This window comes from Hibiscus syriacus, unplaced genomic scaffold (assembly GCF_006381635.1).
Source record: "Hibiscus syriacus cultivar Baekdansim isolate YM2019G1 unplaced genomic scaffold, ASM638163v2 tig00009796_pilon, whole genome shotgun sequence".
NCBI lineage: Eukaryota > Viridiplantae > Streptophyta > Magnoliopsida > Malvales > Malvaceae > Hibiscus > Hibiscus syriacus.
This window is the reverse complement of record NW_024062201.1, coordinates 263,694-269,852: the sequence shown is the minus strand read 5'-3', so window position 1 is coordinate 269,852 and position 6,159 is coordinate 263,694. Positions and strand designations below refer to the sequence as shown.

Here is a 6,159-nt window from a genome sequence, read left to right as displayed (position 1 = left end):
GTTTAGATGTAAACCAGCTAAATGTACTTGCAGATTATGTACTTGCAGACTATGTTGCACTGATACGGATACGGGGATGGATATGAGGACGGGGACGGGGACAGTAAAAGGCAATTTCTAAAATTAGAGGAAACTTTTGATGAACTGTTCGTATAATATTCACTCCTCCAGCCACCTTCATTTCTCCCGGTTTTCGTCTTTTTATCTTTCTCGCCTCCGAAGAACCGCCGCCGCCGCCATGGTTCACGTCAGTTTCTACCGCAACTGTAAGCTAAACGCATTCTCCACTTTTCTTCCCTCTTTCTTTTGCATCTGTTTTTAACACAAACCCGTTGCTTAGTTTCAGTATGTGTCATAGCAATGAAAACTTATCGGTTCTCAAGTTTGATTTTTTTGGGTTCTCATAAATGGGTTTTCTTGATGAATATAATTGACTTAATAACTGGAAAGCTTCCAATTCTCATCACTCGAGTTTGAATCTAGGGGATGATGGGTTAGGTTTATGAGTGGGAGTGTGTACCATTAGCACGATTGTTCGATTAATTGTAATTTTTAGAATCTTAAATGGGGAATTTTCTTGTTTATATTAATGGGTTTTGCTGCTTTTGTTGATTAGTCTAAAAAGAATCAAATGCCAATTAGCTGTGTGGTTGTTATAGCTTCATTTGAGGTTAGGTTAAACTTTGTTATTTTGTTGAAAGTTATTTATTTATCGGTGAAATCGATGCGATGTTGTAGATGGGAAGACGTTTAAGAAGCCGAGGCGTCCATATGAGAAGGAACGATTGGATGCCGAGTTGGGGCTTGTAGGAGTTGTGGAGGGTTCAGTATGCCTTGAGCCATATCAGAAATGCCGCTAGGGATCTTCTCACTCTCGATGAGAAGAACCCTTGTCGTAGTTTCGAAGGTGAGGCACTTCTGCGTAGGATGAACAGATATGGGCTTTTGGATGAGAGCCAGAACAAGCTCGATTATGTCTTGGTTTTGACCGTTGAGAATTTCCTTGAACTCCGCCTGCAGACCCTCGTGTTCAAGTCTGGTATGGCCAAGTCGATTCACCACGCCCGTGTGTTGATCAGACAAAGGCATATCAGGTAAAGTTTTACTTCGTTTCTTATCGCCTGCAGAGCATCTTTTGTCATGTGTTTACAAATGATGACTGTTTAAAAGTATGTTTAGTAATTCACATCTAATGAATTTGCTTCATCAGCTAAAATACTACTTCGGGCTAGCGATTCATGGCTTCACGATTTAATCTTAGAGATCGCTCTTTCTTTTGGAAGAATTACGGCATCTACTGCCTCTTGTTTTACGAAAAATCTCTTGGCAGATTGCTGATATGCCAATGTGGCTTCTGGTTTCCGAGTTGTGGGATTTATCGTATTGTGCTTTGCCTAGTTGAATATGTATGTGGCTCGACCGATTCTTTGGCTGCCCGAAAGATATCCCGAATTTTGTATCCTGATATTTGGCCTTTACCTTGATAGGGTTGGGAGGCAGGTGGTAAACATTCCATCCTTCATGGTGAGGGTTGACTCCCAGAAACATATCGATTTCTCTCTGACAAGTCCGTTTGGAGGTGGCCGTCCCGGAAGAGTGAAGAGGAAGAACCAGAGAGCAGCTGCCAAGAAGGTTGCTGGTGGAGACGGTGACGAGGAGGAAGACGAGTAAACCATGAGCTTCTGCCCTTTGTGGCCTTGGATTTGATGTTAAATTGAGCGATTTTGTTGTTTTGAGAAGATATGGTATACCCATTTTGTAGGAGCAAAACTTGACTTAATTTTTTCCCCCTAATTCGACTCGAAATGACTCAACTTGAATTAACTTAGAGTTGTAATTTCATAAACGACTTGACTCAAAAAATTTTAAGTTCAAATCTAGTTAGAAAATGCAACTTCAATAATTTGAATAGTAACTTGAATAACTTAATTTTTTTTTAATAATTAGTATATTGATATTCAAGTTTGAGACGAATCTCTTGATTTTGCATGATATGTGTATATTATATATGAATTTTTTAATAAATAATGTATTATATATGATTTTGGAAACTCTTTAGTTTTCTTTCATTGGTGTATCGCTTATCTCTTTTTTTTCCGTCTTTGTTGATCAGTGGCGATATCACTTTTAATGTTGCTTGTCGATTGTCGGTATTTTTTATTGTCTCTTTTTTTCTTATATCGTATCTCTGTTTTTTTTTAATTTTTAATAAGTCTGACTGTATGATGCATTTTCATTTGTCTTTATGGCATGTTTTCTTATGATTTTGGCATTTTTTGGGTCGTTTTTTTCATTTATCTTTTTCTAAAGATTGATTTGATATCGTTATGACCGATCAAGATAATGCTTATCTGATATCTTGTTGGTATTCCCTGCTTTGGACCGTAGGATTAGATTTTGAATACCCAATTTGCGTTCGTGGATAGTTTTTCACATCGCTCGAGTTTGATTTGTGGTTTGTCGGTGGTCTTTCAATAGCTTGATCTCCTTTTGTGGTTCGTTTGCCGATGCGATCAGATATGTTTGTATCATCTTTGTTCGAGTTTATTGGTTAGATTTTTAATCTTTCGTCTTATGTGATCTTACGTTATTGATTTTGTTTTAATGATTATAGGAAAATTTTCTAATTATGTGCTTAATTTACGATTGTAATTGTAAATCTTTATCATAATTTGAGATATTTCATATTTTGAACAAAATTAGTTGTTTCTATCAAAAAAAATAAAAAAAAATTATGGCAACCATTTAAATTGGAATCAAACAGTAATATAATATTAAAATATTTATAATTAAATTTAAACAAAGACTTGAATAAATCGATTTGACTTGACTCAACTCATATTTTATAAATTCAACTCGACTCGAAAGAACTTTAAGTCAAAATCAAGTTACAAAATAAGATTTGTCAAATTAGACGATTTAATTTTTTTTTTTGACTTGACTCGATCGAACGTGAGTAATGACATCTTAACACAAACCCGTTGCTTAGTTTTATCTTTCTTATTTAAATGTACGAATTTAAAAATATCGTGTTAATTTTGAGAGACGATATCCATTTTATGATTAGATCAAACAGGATAAAATCATTTTGAAACACTAGTTTTTACCATAGATTTTTGGCTTCCATTATTATGTTGGTCCAAGTAAGCATGTGTCTGCTTAAACTTCGAAAAGCAACATTGAGAACACAAGTTTAATTCTTATGTCATTGTTATCCGTAATTTTTCATTCAAATTAAAAAAAATAAACTATTTTAAATTATCGATGTTTACATTGTCCATCAACAAATATTACAAAATATATATTTGAAAAAAATCAAACTTATCATATATCAAACCCTAACGTTTAACAATAGTGTCAATTTGACCCCTCTTCTTTTTTGTGGAGCATATTACCCTAACGTTTCATCTTGAGTCAAAAAACCTTTCGATGGATGAAAACAGTTAGTCAACTAACGGTCAACGCCTCGAGCTGACTCAACAAGAAACATGTGGATGGAGATATTGACATGGCAGATCCACATGGACTAAATGCTGATGTAGCATGTCCAAATGTATTTCATAACACGTGGACATGTCACGTCAGCATTTGATCCACATAGATATAACACATCATCATCTACTATGACCTAGACATGCCACGTCAGCATCTCCCTCCACATGTTCATGTTGAGTCAACTCTAGGCGTTGACCGTTAGTTGACTAACGATTTTCAACCAATAATGAGGTTTTTTGACTTACAATGAAACGTTAGAGGGTAATATACTCCTAAAAAAATGATAGGGATCAACTGACACTATTATCAAACGTTAGGAGTGTTTTGTTGCATTATGCCAAACAAAAAAAATCCCAAAGAGCAAAACATGTAAACTATAAACCCTTTGCTTGTTCTCTTGGATGCCAACAATATCCGGCAGGAACAACTCAAATGCAAAGTAACATATATATATATATATATATATATATATATATATATATATATATATATATATATATTACGTACTTGAACCATAAAGTACTGTAGTGAAATGCAAGAACAAAAATTGCAGTGATTATTGTTGTAAAAGTTTTCTAAGGATGTCTGCATTAATGCTACTTTCGGCCTCCGACGAGTTCAGTAACTCCGATAAGCGGTTGCTTAAATCCTCCACCTCTCCGTTAAGCTTCTTAATGTGATTGCATGCTTCATCCAGAACCTGCATTTCGATACATGCGAAGAAGATACTTAAATTATATACGAATTCGAAATTTTCAACAGACCGTCCCATCAGTTCGGTCGATACGGGGTTTATGGAATCTTACCTTAGCTGCATTTCTTTTCTTCTTCTTGTTGGTTGATGAAAGCTCTCTAAGTCTGAGGCTAAAATCTTCATTTCCATTGCTCCTGCTGCCACTTGATCTTTTGCTAGACATGGGAGAAAAAAAAGAGAGGAGAGTTTTGATGTTTGGGTATTGGTTTTCCGGTTGTTTTATGGTGATTGATTTATAGTAATTCATGTGTTTAGCCATTTTTGTACGTGTAATAATCGTGTTTAAGAAACCAGTCGACATGGAAGAGGAATTGTCGGGATTCTTTTGGAGGTTTGTTTTTTGTGTTGGAGACGATAACATGATTAACATGCGTATGCTGTTGACTAAATGATGGGATTTGATGTTCATTTTCTTCAACCCCATGGTCAATAAGCTATTGCTAGGGTTTTATGTGGAATAATCAATAGCTTCTTGGTCGGTGATTAGGAAAACTAATTTATATTTAGGTTAGAAATTATTATCGGGTGCACGGATCAAACGACCTTAGTGGTTAAAGAGATGGTTATTATCTCTAAAGTTTTCGAGTTTGAGCATTAGCGAAGACTGTAGGATATTTGAGCTTTCATTGTCAAATGATTAAGAGTCTTTAGAATAGATACTATCACTTGTAATCACAAATAGGAGTGAGAAAAACTCGACTCGAATTGACATCGAGCTGCAATTTCATAAACTCGACTCGACTCGAAAAAATTTTAAGTTCAAATTGGGTTGTAAAATGCAACTCGAATAACTCGAATTGTTTTAGTAATCAGTGGATTTATTTTCAAGTTTAACTAGAGTCCTTGGACTTTGTATGATATATGTATATCACGTATGAAAAAATATAAAGAAATATATTTGTACTGTATATATGGTTATAGAAAGTCACTTAAATTTGAATTAAATAATATTATAATATTATAAATATTTACAATTAAATTTAAGGAGAAACTCGAAAAATCGACTCAACTCGACTTGAAAAAATTTCAAATCAAGTCCGAGTTGTAAAATAAGGCTCGTCAACTCAAATAACTAGAAACTTTTTTACTCTACTTGATCGAATACTCACCCCTAATCACAAATTATCGTTAGGAGAGGAGCGTACACTATACTTCAGTAAGCAAAACTTGAATTGAATTATAATATTTTAAAAAATAAATTTCAATTGTTCAAAATGAATAAAATTTTTATCAATAAAATTTAATCTCTCAATATTTTTTAATTTTAATTTATTCAATTTGTTGAAATAAATCGGGAAAAGTAAACGAAAGAACACAAGAATTTTAACGAGGTTCGGCAATGTGCTTACGTCCTCGGTGCCTAGGCGGCGCTAGAAAATTTTTTTTATTCAATAATAATAGGTTTAGGTTACATCTCTATTTATAATAGAAAACTCTGGTACATAATTACAAAATTAACCCTGTACCCCTGTCCTCTTTACCGATATATTTATGAGCCATACCTTACACAATTCAATAAAGAAAAAAATTAATTAGATAATGACACATGCATATGATTATAGAATTAAATTAAATTAAAATCAAGATCAAATTGATATAATATATAAGTACTGATGATCGAATGTGATTTTAAGTAAGTTACGTCCAATGTTTTTTTTGAATAGTTTGCGTTGATTACAAAGTATATAATCTGTTCATAATCTTTTTTAACCATTAACGACACGCATACTGCAAATGCAGCTGTTCAAACCCATGACCTCAAGGGAGAACATTACTCCCTTTAATCGTTGAGGCCACTTAATAATCAAGTCACTTTACTGGCATCATTTAAATAATTAAGTAGTCTGATTAATAAAATTGAAAAATTGGTGATCAAATTAAAATTCGTCCATAATTAAGTGAGCACAGAT

The 6,159-nt window shown here is 33.8% G+C and overlaps 1 pseudogene; it reads left to right on the top strand.

Moving 5' to 3' along the window:
• Nucleotides 1-238: 238 nt before the first annotated feature.
• LOC120203283 lies at nt 239-1,681 on the top strand (annotated as a pseudogene).
• Nucleotides 1,682-6,159: the final 4,478 nt, after the last annotated feature.